Consider the following 18,644-nt stretch of genomic DNA (forward strand, 5'->3'; position numbering starts at 1 on the left):
TCTTGTTCCTCAATTGGTTCTTAACCGATCAATAAAGATACCAGCGACCAATGACTGAAGACGGGGCAGGACACTTAGAGTTGTGCGGGAGAATGTTTCTCCTGGCCACAAGTTCATTGTCCATCTCTCCTCATGGCAGCTTCCTCTCTCCTCCTGTTCTTCTTCATCTATTGTGTTCTTTTACTGGTCTGGGCTGGCTGGTTGCCCATCAAGACCCAGGAATTTCTTGTTTCAGCCACCTTAGTGCTGGGATCACAATTGCATGCTACTATGCCTGGGCTCACAAGTGAATGCTCTCATGTCTTGATGCTCTTCCATCAGTTCTGAGGTCCTTATGCATGCATGGCTAGCAATTTACCAACTAAGCTAGCTCTCCAGTCTGGAATAATTTTTAAAACACACTATTGTAGAGGTGGTTTTTTTGTTTGTTTGTTTAGAAAACAATAACAACAAAAGAGCATTCTAAGAAACCCAAAGTTCCTTAGTAATACGAAGTCCTAAGGAGTTCATTGTGTTACCTACCATACACAAGATATTAACAGAACCCATAAACATGTAGGAGCATTAGCACTAAATTCTTTATAGTTTAACAGTATGTAGTAGCCTCCTACAAAGCTATAGACGGCATAGTCAACAGTTACCGTTTCTCTACAGAGAATCTCATGAGCTATTTAGAAGCCTGTATAGATTTATACTGAAGCTAATGTTGAATTTCCCACTCTTAAAGAAACAGATGTCTGAGTACACACACTGCACACACATAAGTGGGTGGCCGTTTTCCTTCTTCCTCCTCATCCTCTGCCTCATCTTCCTCTTTGTTCATTTTTCTTTGACTCTGTGAGCCTGCTGGAACCTTTCCCTCCTGTTTCACGATTGTCTCCTTTAATCTAGCTGCCTTCTGTTCACTTTCCATCTTTCTCGGTTTTAGCATCTGGAAGTCTGAAGACAATGTGTTAAAGAGGCTGCTTCCTTCTGGGAGGTCCTTTAGGAATGTTGGGTTACTTTTCCTTCTCTAGCAGTTTTGGCAGGAGCACTCCTCATCCTGCTGCCATGGTGAGCTTTGCTACTTTGGCTATCTTGTCAAACTTCGATTTCCCTTGCAGACAAAGTCTCCCATCTCTCGATTCATTTCTTAGAAATCCTAAAGAGGATGAAATCCTAGGGAGAATGATGGAAGAGGCTGAGTGTCTCCTCTTCTATTCTTCCCAGAAAGTCTTCACAAAGGTAGGGATACAAGGACAGTTTGCCCTCCAGCTTGTTTGCACTTCTTTTTACCCATCTAAATAGACCTGTGTCCACCCCACATTCCTCCTGCTTGGTGGAATCCCAGGCTACTCTCTACTGAGGTCAGAGAGAAGTCTCTATATAGGTAAAGAGCAGGTCTAGGAAGCCAAGGATCTCTGCCAAAGGAATGCTTCTCACCATGTAAACTAAAGGTCCTCATTAAATCTGACAGTATGGAAACACTGGTGACTCGGCAAGACACACTGAAATGGAGGCTGAAAGCTCACTGAACTTGGAAGACTTGGCAAAGTGGACCGAGACAAAACAGAGACCAGTGGGAAGTGAATGGACTTTACATACATAAAGGAATTGGAACAATGTGAGACTATTTTACAGACAAAGGAGGTGAATCAATTCAAGGAAGAGACTGAATAGTTAATGAAGGGGAAGTTGGAGGGTTAGCACCAGGAAGTTCTCAAGTGTGAAAGATTCAAAGAAGCCGTATCTATGAATTTGATACCTTAGGAAGAAATGAGGTGAAGTAAAACAGGGATGTTTGAGCACAAGGTCTAAGTGGTATTTATAACAAAGGGGATTCATAGTGAATGGCCCCAATTGTCATATTTAATCTAATTACTAATTAAGAGGGTGTCTATTCCAGAGCTCAGTTTATATAACCTTTTCAATTCTTTCAGAACATATACTTTCTTGGGATTAAATTTTTATAATGGAATTAACCAAACCAAAGCACATTATCCAGTGGCATTTGAAATATTCCCAGTGCTAGGCGACTGCGAGTTCTCAAATGTTTCCATCACCTCTGCACACACTGAGTTAGAGCAATGTTCTCTGTTGGGAAAGTTTAGTAGGATATTGACGTGGCTGGCTTCTCACCTTGTATTTTATATATGCTTGTGCACATGACAGAACTTACCTCACTTCTAAAGTTGGATAATACTCAGTCGCATGGATGTACCCCATCTCTGGACCCATTCATCTGTAAATGTTCCTTCTACCTCCTGGCTGTTGTGCATAAGACCACAAGGAGCAGGAGTGTCCAGAGATCCTTCTCAGGTGCTGCTGTTAATTATTCTGTGTGAATATCCCAAAATGGCGTTGCTGGATCAGGTCTCAATTCTCTTTTTATTACGCTGAGGAATTTCACTTGCTCTCTTTCTTACCGGCTGGATCATTTTACAATCCTAGTATTAGTATATACTTACATCCCATTTTCTCACAAGTACTTGTTATTTTCTTGTTGTTTTGCAAGTGGCTGCTCTGACAAGTGTGGGCTGATAACTCACTGTAGCTTGGAGCTCTCAGTTCCCTGAAGGTTTACATTTCCCTCTTAATCAGCTCAATTGAGCTGAGGGGTTACAAACAGGCAGAGTATTTATTTATTCATTTATTTACATCCTCAACTCAGCTGCTCTTGTGATCTCCTTCCCCCCACCCCCGAGTCCCACCAACTTACCCACAAAACTCTCCACCCCAAATTTGTCCTGTTTAAAAGAAATGCAGGGACAAAGATGGAGCAGAGACTGAGGGACTGGCCAACCAATAACTGGCCCAACTTGAGACCCATCCCATGGGCAAGCACCAATCCCTGACACTTATTAGCGATACTCTGTTATGCTTGCAGGCAGGAACCTAGCATACCTGTCCTCTGAGAGGATCCATCCAGGACCTGACTGAAACAGATGCAGATATCCATGGGCAGAGTATTTAAGAGGAGCATCACTGCTATAATGGGAAGAGTCCCTGGTTATTTGAAATTCCTCCAAGAAAAAGGGGGTATTGTATAGGTAGCTAGAACTGTCACTCGAAATGATGCTAAGTGACTGGAAGCCTGATTGTAACCCACCCTTCTTTCTTCCTAATGCGCCAAATCTAGCGATAAACTATGAGACTCTCTTCAGACACCTGTTATGATTCAATGGAAGGCACAATTTAATTCCAAGGTTGGGTTCTTCTTGAACTTCTCTCTGCTTCCTTAATTAACATTAACACTTCTTGTCAGTATAGCAGTCAAGCTGCAGATAGCTACCCATCTCATTTGCCCATGTCGGTCAACCTGAGATACAATGGATTGGTTCACTCATGGCCCTCATGATTTCACTGGCAAGTAAGTGATAAAGAGACGACCTTGTTACTTAGAAGATTTCTGTTTGATGTCTCTTAGACTTGTAAAATGATATGCATCTGATTGTGAAGCAGGTAGACAGAGGACTTGAGGGAAGAGTTTGATTTGGCAGGTCTGTGGTATCTAGGAGAGGGAGGTTGGAAAGAGTCTCATGCAGTAATCACTTTTGTAATCATGATGTAGTTTGTATTGGGTGGTTTTGGTTACATTAGGCAGACTAACTTGGAACTTGTTAGCAATGTGCCAAACATTTTATCTAAGAAGATGTTTTCAAATCTGGACAAGTATACTAGCTGTGAATTCAGGAAACCTTGAATTCTTCACTCTTCTACCTCAACTTGACAAGTTCTGGGATTACAGGCACGCACACCTCCACACCACTTAGGTGGTCACTGCTGAACAATCTGAGAATAGTTGCTCTTAGACAGCTCTGCAAAACACTAGCTTACACTTGAGCCATAGAAACCCAAGATGGAAGGCTACTGGAATCTTCCTTTCCAGGCAGTCTAGGTTTGTAGCAATTTATTTTTCTCCTGACTCAGGGTCCACAACACTCAGAGCTCTGTTGGAAAGAAAACAGTGCTGGTGAGGTTGCAACAGCTCAATCTCCGATAAATGGTTGACTTTGCAGACAAGTCTGGGATAAATGAGGATGATCTTTAGAATCATACAGGACTTTGTCATGGACCTTTGCATACCAGGAGAAGGCCCCAAAGGTTATTGCATCACTTTTTAAAAAGATGTATTTAATGTATGTGGATGTTTGTCTGCACACTCACCTGTACACAGTTATATACAGTTGTGAGGTGCGATGTGGGTGCTGGGAATTGAACTCAGGACCTCTGGAGGAACAGCCAGTACTCTTAACTGGTGAGCCATCCCTCCAGCCCTATTTCTTTGAAGAAAGGGCATATAAATTAAAGGAATCTCTTGGAGACTTCTGAGGAGCTGCTCTGGCCAGCTCATCAGGTTATACACCAGTTTCAAACACAGTAAAAATATCTCTGCACCTTGCATCAGGAGGGGAAATGTTTTGATACTGACACATAAGATATATAGAAATCAATGAACTAGAATAGAGGACTCAAATATAAACACATACAATGATTGCTTCTTGGTTTTTGACAAAGAAGAGAAAAATTCATACTGAAGAAAGGAGAGTCTCTTGAACAAAGGGTTCTGGGAAAAGTGGACATCCATTTATGGGAGAATCATGCAGATGCTTCCATCTCCTCCTGCACAGTAATCAACTCCAAGAGTATCAAAGACCTCAACATGAAACCTGAAACTTTGAAAACAACCAGAAGAAAAAGTGGGGAGTAAGTTTCAATGTACAGGAATAGGTAAAGACTTTCCAAATAGGACTCTAGTGGCCTAGACAATAAGGACAATAGCTGACACATGGGTCTTTATGGAGTCAAAAGTTTCTCAACAGCAATGTAGATCTCTGCTTGGAATCTTTAGTTCTATGTATTTAACTTGGAGCACCTAAAGAAGTCACACCACTAAAAATGGTGCATTGTGAGATGTCTTAAAGGAGAACAGGCAATATCAAAGTAGAGAAGGAGAACATAAGTAAGGAGGATGTTCAAACAGGTATGAGGGTGAAACACAGGGAGATGAGGGACTGGGGAGGAGGTTTACATAAAATGAAGGAGTTATGGAAAAGGCATATGAAAATCTACTACTCTGTAAGCCAATTAAAATTCTAGGTTTAGAAAACACAGATAGAAGGGAGTTAGCTAGCTTCCATAGTCTGACAGTGCTGCTTCTAGAAGCCGTTGTTTAGCAAATAAGAATCCCAGTGTGGGCGTATGTGAGTAACCTCCTTATGGGTTGTTGGTCAGGAAGGACTTGGAGATCCTCCAGCCCCCAATACAGGACATTTCCACTGGTCTTGGTTGCCCTCCAGGAGTAGATGATAAGACCTTGTTCCTGAAGATGCCATATAGCTTGGTTGTAAAACCAATAGAGAAAGCAAACTGAACTGAGCTGAGGACATACCTTTCCTCATGCTGGACTGTACCAGTAGGCTGCTAGGAGAGAGAAGGCATCAATGGTACTACCGAGCTCTGAGCCCTGTGAGCTAGAAGACCAAAGTGCCATGCACAATGTACCTGCTGGTATAGTACTAGTGCAGCTGTTCTCAGGTTGGATTTGAGGCCTGCTTCCTCGCAGGGAATGTATGTCTAGTACTGTTAACACAGCCAAAAATTCATAAAGGGACTGGAGATGCGGCTCAGTGTTTAAGAGCATTTGTTGATCTTGTAGTTGATTCCGTTCTTAGCACTCATGTGGCACTTACAGCCATCCATCATTCCAGTCCGAGGAGATCCAATGCCTTCTTCCAACTTCCACGGGAATGAGGCCTGCATGAGGTGCACACACATAGATGCAGGCCAAACACGAATACACATAAAGTATTAAAATACATAAAATCTAAGAAAAAAAGAAAAGAAAAATATAACTATTATTGGGAAGGCCATAGGCTTCAAGAGAAGGGGTCATTATTGTTGTTTAGCTAAATTAACATGATACCTAATTGCAGTTTAAATGTTGTTTATACCCATAGAGAAATGCTACTCTTACCCTTAATCAAATAAGCTTCTCCTTACAGTGAACAGTGGTGAACACATGGCTGGAGATAGAATAAATGACTGGGGAGTGCTTAGCCTTAAACAGGACATTTATGTAACCCCGGGTAAGGTCAGGCAGGAAACGTTGTGAAAGAGAGAGAAGAACGCGGGGGAAAATGTACAAGCTGGAACACAGAGAGAAGGTTGTGTAATGCTGTCCTCGGGGCATGACACAGCAGTGCAAACATGATCTCACAGCCTCTGTGGTTGCCTGCCCGTTCTGGGCCTGCACACGCCTAGGCCTGCCAATCACCGATGGATGAAGGGCTCAGAGAGCCCTAACTCTTTCTGCTGAACTGCTGGTAGCTAAGGGATTCTGGAACCAGTGAGCTCTAATGGGTGTTCCAAACCTGTGACTACACAGACGGTACTGGATAAAATCAGTGGATCATAAACAGAACATAAAGGCACCGATGGATGGAGCATGGGTTGTGCGAGCAGTGGGGAAGGACAGGGATGAAAAGAGGGTGAAACGGGATGGGGATGAAGGCACTGTATACATGCATGCCATTGGCAAAGAACAGATTTACTTAATTAAAAAAAGAATAAATTAAAAAAATAAGTTGTTTTTAATATTCTTCCTTTGCGTCTTTCTCATCTGTCAACAATCATAGGTGTGGGAACTGGAACCCAGGAGGAGGGGCAAAGGAGGCGGAGTCAGGAAGCCAGGAAAGACACCCCGGAGTCCAGCACGGAAGTGCAGAGCTATTGTATTGAGTAGCCCCAAGCGTGTTTTATACAGTCTTTGAACCAGTGGGGAATCGACTAGAGCTCTGGAGTCGCCAACCATTCCACTGTCACTTTGGGGATGTGTTAGACTACCAGCACCCTTAGGGACTTCTGTAAAGATGGGGAAGCAGCCACCACCCTGTTCTGGGACCATTCTGAGGATCCACTAGTTTGCTAGGTTCCTCTACTTTGTATCACTCGATGTGCCGGCAGCACGTGTAGGGAAGCCTCCATCACCATCCACCAGGCTTCACCTTGGGGGGTCATAGCACTCACATATAGGGACACTGGACTTTCCTAGACTGTTTGTTTGCTTATTTTGTATTTTTGTCTTTGGTATATTATTCATTTCCTGTAATCTATGTTGGCCTCCAACTCATTAGGTAGTCAAGGGTGACTTTGAATAGGAATGCCCCCTCAACACCCCCCCCCCCACACACACACACATCCCCGGGCCACAGACTCATGTTTTGAATGCTTGGCCCATAGGGAGGGCCATTATTAGGAGATGTGGCCTTATTGAAGTAGGTGTGGCCTTGCTGGAGGAAGTGTGTCCCGGCAGAGGTAGGCTTTGAGGTTTCATTTGCTCAAGGTAGACTTAGTGTGGCAGTCAGTGTCCTACTGCCTATGTATGGATCAAGATGTAAACTCTCAGCTCCTTCTCCAGCACCATATCTGCCTTCATGCTGACATGCCTCTCACCATGATGATAAGGGACTAAACTTCTAAAACTGTAGGCCAACCACAATGAAAGGTTTTTCTTTGTAAGTGTTGGCCAGGGTGTCTTTTCACAGTAATAGAAAGTCTAGGACATGTGGTTTGACTCAGGGTGACAATAGCCCCATAAAATGAATGTGTCTGTGTTCCTTCTGTTTCTATTTTGTGGAATAATTTGAGGAGTATTGGCATTAGAACTTCTTTGAAAGTCTGGTAGAATTTTGCACTAAAACTCTCTTGCCCTTGGCTTTGTTGTTGTTGTTGGGAGATTTGTAATGACTGCTTCTATTTCCTTAGGGGTAATAGGTCTATTTAAGTTGTTTATCTGATCGTTGATTTAACTTTGGTAAGTGTATCTATCTAGAAAATAACCTATTTCTTTTAGGTTTCCCAATTGTGTGGAGTACAATTTTTTTTTTTAACTATGACTTAGTGATTCTTTGGATTTCTTCAATGTCCATTGTCCTGTCTTCCCTTTGGTTTCTGATTTTGGAAATTCTTGTCTTTTTAGTTAATTTGGATAAGGACTTGTCTATTGTGTTGATTTTTTTCAATGAATCAGCAGTTTGTTTCATTGATTTTTTTTTTTTAAATTGTTCTCTTTGCTTCTATTTCATTGATTTCAGTCACCAGTTTATTTTCTACAGTCCACTCCTTTTGGGTGTGTTCACTTCTTGTTTTAGAGTTTTCAGGTGTGCTGTTAGGTTGCTAATATGAGATCTCTCCACACCAACCCACCTTCACTCCCACCCCCACCTTTTTAATGTGTTACCTTTCATGAATATGAAGTGTCCTTTCCCATCTATTTTGATTACTTTTGTTTTAAAGTCTATTGTCTTAGATATTAGAGTGGTTATACCAGCTGTTTTTCTTAAGTCCACTTGCTAGGGAAACATTTTTCCAGCCCTTTACTCAGATAATATCTATCCTTAATGTTGATGTATATTTCTGGTATGAAACAGGATGTATCCTGTTTTTCTATTCATTCTGCTAGTCTTGTCTCTTTATTGGGGAATTGAGTCCAATGATATTGAGAGATGCCAATGACCAGTGATTCTTAGCTCCTGTTTTTGTTGTTATTGTTGTAAATGGTAGTGTGTGTGTGTGTGTGTGTGTGTGTGTGTGTGTGTGTGTGCATGTGTGTTTTTGGTTTTGCTGGTATTAGATTATCTATTTTCTGTATTTTCTGGGGTATAGTTAACTTCCTTGTGTTGAAGATTTTCTTCTTGTGCTTTCTATAGGGCTGTATTTGTGGATAGATATTGTTTAAATATATTTTTACTACCTTCTATGATGACTGAAAGTTTTGCTGGGTATAGTGGTCTGGGCTGGCATGTGTGGCCTCTTAGTCTGGTCTTAGACTTCTGTCCAGGCCCTTCTGGCTTTTAAAGTCTCCATTGAGAAGTCAGGTATAATTCTAATAGGTCTGTCTCTACATGTTACTTGGCCCTTTTCTGTTGCAGCTTTTAATATTCTTTGTTCTGTATACTTAGTATTCTAATTGTTTTGGTTATTATGTGGCAAGCATGCTTGTGTGTTTGTGTGTATGTGGTGTGTGTGTGTGTGTGGTGTAGTGTGGTGTGTGTGTGTGTGTGTGTGTGTGTGTGTGTGTGTTTCCTGGTCCAATCGATTTGGTGTTCTCTAAGCTTCTTGTTCCTTTATACATATTCTTCTTTAGGTTAGGAAAATGTTCTTATATGATTTTGTTAAAAATATTTTCTGGACCTTTGAGCTGGAATTCTTCTATTTCTGTTATTCTTAGGTTTGGTCTTTTCATGAGTCTTAAATTTTCTGGATGCTGTGTGTCAGGAACATTTTAGAGTTAATGTTTTCTTTGACTGATGCATCTATTTCTTTTATTGTATTCTCTCTTTCATCTCTTGGATTCTGTTGGTGATGCTTACAACTGTAGTTTCTGTTTGCTTACCTAGATTCTTCATTCCCAGAATCCCCTCGGTTTCTGATATCTTTATTGTTCCTACTTTCATTTTCAGGTCATGAACAGTTTTATTTCTTTTCTTTAACTGGCTTTGTTTTTCTGTTTGTTTGTTTGTTTGTTTTAACTTTCTTTAAAGAATTTATTCCTTTCCTCCCATTGTTTGTGTTTTCCTGGATCTGTTTAATGAATTTATCCATTTTTTCAATGTTTTGTTTGTCTTTTCCTTGATTTCTTTAAAATATTTACTAACTTCCTCTTTAAGGAGCTCAATCATCTTCATGAAGTTGGTTTTAGTGCTTTGTGTGTGTGTGTGTGTGTTTGTGCTTCTGCTGTGTTGGAATACTCAGGGCTTGCTGTAGTAGGATAGCTGGACTCCAATGGTCACATATTGCCATGGTTGTTGTTGCTGTGTTCTTATGCTTGCCTGTAGGCATCTGGGTTTGGAGTGACTATAGGTGTAGGTGTTGATTTTTGAGTTTGTATTTGTTGCTGCGTGTTTTCTCTGATCTTCTGGCTTGTGTGACCTGTGGTTGAGCAGGAAGTCGCCACTCAAATTGAAGGCTAGACTTCTAGTGGCTGGTATGGCCTCTTATGGAGCAGGGGTTGCTGCCTGGGTTGGGGGCTGGGACATGGTGACAGGGTGACAGGGGGTATGTGTGTGGAGAGGCACTGAGAAAGTTATGCAGGTTTATGGGATGGATGCAGGTGGCCTATGTGGACTTCTGGTGGCCAGATGATCTCTGGTAGAGCAGGGGGTCTTCATTCCTGTTGGGAGCTGGGATCCAGCTGGGATCCCTTTCTTGTTAGAAAGGGGCTGGAGATAGGGTGGGTGGGCACTGAGAAAGAAGGGAGATCGGCGGGCAGGTGGCCTACCTGAACTTCTGGTGACCAATGTGCTTTCTCTCCTAGACTATTCTTGACAATAAATTTGGAAAATACTTTTATCTTAGAAGATAGTGATTTGGGTGCATATAATCAAGGACCTTTATTCTAATGATAACAGTCTGTGAGTCAGAAACTTCATTATAGTAATTGCTTCAAATTTAAGTCTAATCATTGACATTTCTTCTTTGATATCAGAACGGCATTCTGCCTTTAGTCTTCCGTGTTCTATGACCACCATGTCTTCTCCTCCACAATGGACTACACTCTCAAAGTGTAACAAAATTAATCCTTCCTCCTTAAGTGTCTTCTTATCAGGCAATTCACAAAATACCGATGATCACTTGGCTTAAAATAGCACAAGTTTATTTTCTCTGTTTTAGAGGCTGGAAGTCTGAAGACAATGTGTTAAAGAGGCTGCTTCCTTCTGGAACCTCTAGGGGAAAAATCAGCTCAATGGCCTTCTCATAGAGCTTCTAGTGGGTGTAGCAGTTCTCACCATTAATGGCTTATAGAGGGAGCACTTCCACTTCTGCCTGCAACCTCACATGACTTTCTAGGTATCTTTTTGTCTCTAAATTCTTTCCATATATAGGTTCTTGCATCTGAATAGGGACAGTGCATTAATCCAATATGACTTTATTTTAAGCCTTGCACATCCACAAAACCCCTATTTCCAAATAAGGCCATACTCACAGGTACTAAGGGTTCATATATTTGGAGGTACAACTTAACTTATTCAAGTCTCCAACAACGATCTCAAATCCCAGTGCACAGCCTTACCCCCAAAACGATCTTTGATTTTTCTCCATTCAGCTCAATGAATATTGAGCATTTTCTAGGACGGTGGGTCTTGTGTGTATCAATAGGAAAAGACTGACAAAGATCATGTTAATCAGTGTGTTAAGTCATCTCATAGTTTTTCACACCTCATGCTCATTCTTATTTCTGACCATTGCCATGCTTGGCTGACATTTCCTGAGTATTCTTCAAGTCTACTTGCCTGTCTCTATTTTCTTTTCTCCTTCAGTCTCCGGTATTATTTTGCTTGACTTATCACAGCATCCTTCTTCTTTACTCCACTCCTGACCTCTGAGCTAAGAATGGAGCCAGAGTCTTGCACTTGCTATACAAGTGCTCTACCATTGAGCTAAATTCCCAAACGTTGTAACAGCATTGTTCTTGCAAATTTGAGATAATCCTCAGCATTAATTATGTTTTCCTTTATTGCGATAAAATTGCCTAATAAGAAGCCACTTAAGGAGGAAGGATTAATTTTGTTACACTTGGAGAGTGTAGCCCATTGTAGTGGAGAAGGCATGGTGGTGGTCGGAACAGCTCTCTGGGCTCTCTGCCGTGGCTGAAGGAGCGTGAAGGCACGTCCTCACATCCTAGTGGGCAGGGAAGTTGAGCTGGGCTGGAAGTGCAGCCATGCTATGGAGCTAAGGGCACACCCTCAGTGAACGTTTTTCCAGTTAGTCCCTATTTCCAGCATTTCCACAGTCTCTGAGAAACAGTCATGAGTGACACAGGAATTCAAACACATGAACCTGTGGAGGCTATTTTACATCTAACAGGACATTCTTCTACCAATATACATCTCAATTTAAAATTGAACTTAAGTTAAAAACTAATTTTAACCTTGTCCCTAGATTCCATCCTACCACACCAAATTTTAGTCCTCAATGTCTTCACATACTGTTAAAATAAATGCAAACTTCTAAAAATGATCACTAAAAGTGTGAGTGTGGGGTTGTCCCTACAAACCAGCCAGGATTCATGTCATGTCCCACCCAACACTGTCTGAGCCACAGTCTTGCTGGTCTTCCTTTAGCTTTTCAAATTTCAAAGTGTGTCCAGACAGCTTGGGAATCTTGTTGAAACACAAATTCCATATTTCTGGAGTGAGGCCCGAGTCTCTGCATTTCTAACCTGTTCCACGTGATATGGAGGCTGCTGGCCCACCGAGTAGGGAGCTTCGTCAGTGAACATCTGTCCCTTCACGTTTGCCTCAGCACATGTTTCTGGCTTTCATCAATTTCCTCTTCCATGTGTTGTAGCAGATTCTAATTATTTTGACTTCTCAGGGAAGTCTTCATTGGTCTCAGCTAAGCCAATGTCTCCCAATTCCACTGTAAGCCCCATGCTCTCCTGAGTCTTCACTATGACTGAGTTCTGTGTTTTCCACAGACCATTTTCCCCTCTAATATTTGTCGCCCACAACCAGACCGTAGGGACCACGATGGGCTATCTGCAAACGTTTCTCATTTCCATTTGCCTTCAAATCCCAACACAGCTTGGGCTTCTCGGGTGAGACACTTACTAAATACTTGTTCAATGAGTGCATCAGTGCTATCAAAGCCCCCAAGAGTCTTCCTCACGGCCACGGTAAAGGAGAGACTCAGTAAAGACACCACTGCGCTGAATAGTCAGACCTTCAGAAGAAAGTAGCTTTGTTTTCCTTTGTAGTCACATGCATTCTGTCATTCTGGGCTGCTTCTGATGACATCAGCAGCCATTGCACACAGTCTGGATTGGTTTCTGCCCAGGACCGCTTAGCTTATATGGTGGCTCCAAACTAACAAAAACACACCATTTGGGGGCAACAGAGCATCCCCCTGTTTTTTTCCCAAATGATAGGGGCTCTATCGGTCTTTGGGAAGCAAGGCAAGTCCAAGGAAGCTGCTGAGCCGAGCAAGGTTTTTCAGTCTTGGTGCAGCTCTGTGGCAGCTCAGGTTGCTCTGTCATTGTTGGTCTGGCACACTCTCAGCTGTAAGGCTCACCACTGTAGTCAGCTCAGCTGATCTTCCTGTCTCTGTGTTGTGTAAAATGTCTTCCCGTTTCTGGTTTTCCTTCCACTTCATCGTTGCCCACCATCGCTTGCTTCCTGATAGGTCCCACCTCTTCCTGCTTTCTGTGACGTCACACGTCTGTTGGATGCGTGCTTAGCATCCTTTGCCCTCCGCTATCCATCTTCTCTGCGTTCTTTACATCTCCGTTGGACCACTTTCTCAGAATTTTATTCAATTGCTATTTGGTTTTTCTTAGTCTTGTGCCACAGGCCCAGGACACTGATAGACCCGTGTCACATTTGTTTCCTGTGTATCTCGAGGACCAGTAGATCTGAGTAGAACAGTGTGTTCCCATGACTGGTGGAAAGGAGGTTGGGAAATATTTGTAAACTCCATGATCTCTTTGTTAGACAATTGAATCTTAAAATCAGGCAGGAAGCTATCCCACAACTCTTCACCCATAGCATTGAATGGAATAGAAAGTAAGTCTCTCTTTCCAAAAACAAAACAAAACAAAAAACAAAAACAAAAACAAAACAAACAAACAAACAAACAAAAACCCATTTGGGCATTTCCTGTGGCTGTTCTCAGCTTTCCCAGCAGGGCAGTAAAACCAGTGCAGTACCTAGCTGGTTTCCCCTTCTGTGCCACTCACGGGGCTTCCAAGGCAAACAGAGGCTCCTTTAATTATCCCTGCCACCTTCCTGGCTGCTGTGCCTAAGCTTGGGGCTGAGGTTTTTGGGGGAAGCAAACTCTGAAATGAGGGTAGGAAGAGGAGGAGTCAAAAGGCAGTATAGTCAGCAAAGAGCCAACTAGACTAGTAATCAGACTAGCAGCTGCTCATCAAGCAAGGCTCTCCTTACAGAGCTGTGTCCCAGGGAGGAATTTAGCCAAAAGTCACGGGCTGCCAACGATCTTGGTAGGTGGGAGAAAGAACCTGCTCTGGGGAGAAATCTGGATGGCACACGCATACTCCCTACACGTGGGAGGAGAAACCTCATTAAAAGTTGCTAAAAGACAACTTTTCCCTAGAGTGCATTGAAGTTATTTTTTAATGAGTTTCCAAGCAAGAAACCTTCGGTCGTCTTAAACAGATTCTTAAAGGTTGGAGCGCTTGATTTACACAGTTCTGCCATCTTTCAGAGCCCTTATGTCCTCGGGAAGAATTGTGTCCCCAGTAACCTCCCTTTCAGAATCAAGAGGAGAAAATATTTGACATTTCACAGTATCACATCTACCATTCCCAACCCTCCTCGCCCTGCTCTCTCTGTACACTTTGGCTTCAGAGGACTGTATGTCTCCTGCAGTCATGCAACAAGCTGGTATCTCCTGACGGCTCTGCCCTTTCCCTTTCCCTTACAAACTTTCTATCCTGGCACCAGTTTTGGTGTTTCCCAAGGTTTTCCTCTGGCAGACCTTCTCTACTTGTTAGCAGGTATGTCACAAGAGTTCATCTTGACATGCCAGCACATTTGACGCTTTGTCCCCATTAAGAAGTGATAACTTGGGCTGGAGAGATGGCTCAGTGGTTAAGAGCACTGACTGCTCTTCCAGAGGTCCTGAGTTCAAATCCCAGCAACCACATGGTGGCTCACAACCATCTGTAATGAGATCTGATGCTCTTTTCTGGAGTGTCTGAGGACAGCTACAGTGTACTTAGATATAATAATAAATAGATCTTTGGGCTGGAGTGAGCAGGGTCGGAGCAAGCAGAGGTCCTGAGTTCAATTCTCAGCAACTACATGATGACTCACAACCATCTGTACAGCTACAGTGCACTCATATTAAATAAATAAATAAATAAATAAATAAATAAATAAATCTTTTTTTAAAAAAAGTGATAACTTGGAAAACCTTGTAGGTAGAGAACATTGGAAATAGCCATAGGGCTTGCAAGATGGTCCAGTGGGTAAAGGGCTGGCCATCTGCCAAGCCTGTTGTCTCTGACATGCACATGGGTGGCCTGAGATGTACACGAACAGGACATTAAATGCATTGTCAGGGGCTGGGGCTGCTTTTCCCTCTTGGGATATCCAGGCACTGTTGAGAACCAGGCTGGACTGGAAGACAGGAAACTTAGCTAGGCAGGTGGGTTAGCAGGATCTCCATCAGTGTAATGTGGGAGAAATAGCCTTCTCCAGAGACAAGTTTCAATGAAACATCTCTCCTTTATTGGGGGTAAAAGGCCTATGTAAACCTTGGGAGTGGGTAGGGGTTTTCGGAGCGAGTTATTATTATTATTATTATTATTATTATTATTATTATTATTATTGAGTAGCACCTAGGTGCTAAAATTTCTTCATTTGCATGAAGAGGTATTCCAGGTGCTAGCTGGACATGTCCTTGTAGGGAGAGAGGAAGTTTAACCTATAATCTGACCCACCCGGCTGCATGACTATCTCAAGGGTTGCAAAAGTGCGGGTCATAAGGCTCACATGCTTTGGGAAATGCAGGCCCAGAGCAAGGACAAAGGAACCCTACTCCTGCTGGTTTCAGGATGAGATTTTTAGGGTTTGGACACATCTCAACCTCACTCTTGTTCCAGACGGGCTCTCCCAGTATCTGGGCCCACATCTGTGATCAACAAGAGGTTAGGCCTGGCAAGAGTGTGTAATTGTGGCTTGGTGATCATTAGAAATGAAGTTTAGGGTCATGGCACATACCTGTAAGCAGGCCACGCATTTAGAAAGCTGTCAGAATAATTGTGAGTTTAAGGTCAGCCTGGGCTGAGTGACAAGACTGGGTCTCAAAAGATCTAAGGGGAAAAAAAAAAAAAAAACAAAATGCCGAAGTGACACTGTGATGATCGGTAGGTTAGTCTTTCAGCACTGGCCAACCCTGCTGGCTTGTTCCTAGACAGCATTCTGAAGTGCACCAAGCCCTTTCATAGTGCAAGTAGGGATGCATGGGATGCAGAGACTTGCTGCTCCTACAGAGGACATGAGTTTGAATCCCAGCACCCACAAGGGGAGGCCCACAGCTGCCTGTAACTCTGGATCCAGGATATCAAATGGCCTTTTCTTGACTCTGTGGAATTGTGCCTGTATATCGAGACAAACACATAATTTAAAAATAAAATAGATCTTTTTAAAAGTACAAGTATTGGAGACCTCCAGGTTAGTACAAATTTTCTGCTGAGAGGCCCAGGCTGAGCTCTGCATGCCTATCTTTCCTGCCAGTGCCAGACCACTCTGGAAGACACACAGGACCCCCCTGTTAGGCCCATATGCCACTAAGTTCCATACTCAAGTCCAGTCTGCATCAGGGACCTTAAGAGTCACCTAACTGAGTCCTTTCTGAAGTCCCAACCTTAGCACTATACTGTATAGTTAAATGGTGGTCCCATTTAAGCTGCTACAGTTTGGATGACCTATTGTACTGTAGTGTCCTAAGATTTGTGGCAGCATCAGTAACTGACTGGGAGAGTGGAATTCCTGGTATTTCCATAGTTATTCCATAAATGTGACGAGTAAATGTTCGGTGTCACCAACTTAAATGTTGAAACTTTATTATGGAACTAGGAGTCCTTGTCCTCATTCTCATGTGCATGGTCATGTATGTCTTCGTTCAAGCTCTTGTTTCACGTTTCAGATAAATTCGCCAATTCTTTATCTTTCAGTTTTCTGTCCCTTCCCTTCCTTCTGGATTACCATCCTTTGATCTCATTTCTATTATGACACAAGGGACTATGAAGTTGATGCGTTATGGGGTGGGTGTGGCTGGGGAGAAGCTGTGGTATGTAGAGCTGCCTTCCCTCCTTTACAACAGAGCGAAATCCTGGGGTACACAACCACTTGCCAGTTATGATGATCCTTCCACCAAGACAGAGTTGTGCCAGGTTCTTGGAGGCCTTTGAACTGAAGTTCCTCAAGTTCTGTTTCCTGGTTTCTACAAGGGGTTCAGGGTGCAGCTTACGGAGTGCTAGTATCCAAGAGCTGACTAAGATGTTTTCTTGTATCCTTTTAGAAGGAAAAGCAGATATATTTGGAGGGAAATGAGCTTTCCAGTCAGTTTCTCTCCATTGTTTCAGGAAAAATTGAATTTTCACTGAATCGTGAGGAAAATATAGAACTCGTGGAAGGAAATTATCCCTAAATCAAATTGGACAGTGCACAAAGGAGTATCATTTCAGCACATCGAGGCTTCAGCCATATGAGCCTTGTGATTGCTGAATCTCATGTGCCCAGAGATCACTCATCTGGGAAAGCCTCCTGAGAATCCTTTGGAACTCGCCTTTCCTGCTCTTTCCTGGTGTGCTCTGGAACAAGTTACAGAGCAAGCACACAGAGAAAACAGGACTGAGTGTTACTACGCTGCACGAGAGTGGTTGTTCTTCTTTCTGGGCAGGGGTGAGGAGAGGATGGATGGACTCCATGGCCCCTTTCACTTAGGAAAAGGAGCAAGTGCAGCGAGTTTTAAGTGAATGACTTGTCCAGTACCACGGACCCAGTTATCAACAAGCTGGGATTAGAAAACCGGTCATAGTGTGGATTGTGGCTGCCTCAATTTCTACTTTTAGAGTTATAGTTAGTCTTTCAAAACTGTTCATTGTTTTGTGCCTCTTATTGGGGATTCTGCTGAGCACTGTTGATGAAGGAGGGAATAAGTGAGACACAGGCTCACTCTTATGTACATTGCTCAGGACTATATGGTGGGATGAAGATCAACACCACTGGAAATATTATTGAGTGAGTTAGGGGACAATCAAGTTGAGACACTCTTGGCATAATGGTGCTGACCAAGCCAAGGCAAATGCCAGCAGAGTGTCTGTGGGAAGCAGTTGCAGAGTGGCAGTTACAGAGTGGCAGTTACAGAGTGGCAGTTACAGAGTGGCAGTTGCAGAGTGGCAGTTGGCTACTGCTGGCCACCACACATACATAGGCAGTAAAGGTTCTTTTGCCAAGATGAGGTTTTGAGAATTAACCAAAGTTAACCAATCAGATGAGAGACAAGTTAACCAATCAGATGAGAGAGAACGCCTCTCCTAGGCCTATATAAGCAGCACCAGTTCTGGGCTTGGGGTCACTTTGCCTCTGCAATCAAGCTCTCCCAATAAACGTGTGCAGAAGGACCCTGTTGCAGCGTCGTTCTTCCTGGCCAGTCGGGCGCACTCAAGACTATATGGTGGGATGAAGATCAACACCACTGAAAATATTATTGACTTACTTAGGGGACAATCAAGTTGAGACACTCTTGGCATAATGGTGCTGACCAAGCCAAGGCAAATGCCAGCAGAGTGTCTTTTGGAGGAACTAAGTGGAGAAAGGGCTGCCCTTCTCACTTGCTCTTCTTAGTGAACTCAAGACATGACATTCAAAGGCTTTCCTTCAAAGGCAGAAATAGGCTTTTATTCTTGTTTCAAGTATGGATGCTGAGTGGCCAACCCCACTTTGCTCTGCTATCGTTGATAGTCTTCAAAAGGTTTCTCAGTCTAATAATGATTTTATCAAGTGGAATTTCCTACTGTTATGAAAAGAAAGAGAAGTTGATATAGTCATATATATGATTATGGTATTATACTTAGTGCCCGGAGAAAGACTCCAGGAGAACCAAGGGGAAGATATAGTTATGCTTCCCATAGA

The sequence above is a fragment of the Mus caroli genome, unplaced genomic scaffold (assembly GCF_978045245.1).
Source record: "Mus caroli unplaced genomic scaffold, Mus_caroli_1 scaffold_17, whole genome shotgun sequence".
Taxonomy (NCBI): Eukaryota; Metazoa; Chordata; class Mammalia; order Rodentia; family Muridae; genus Mus; species Mus caroli.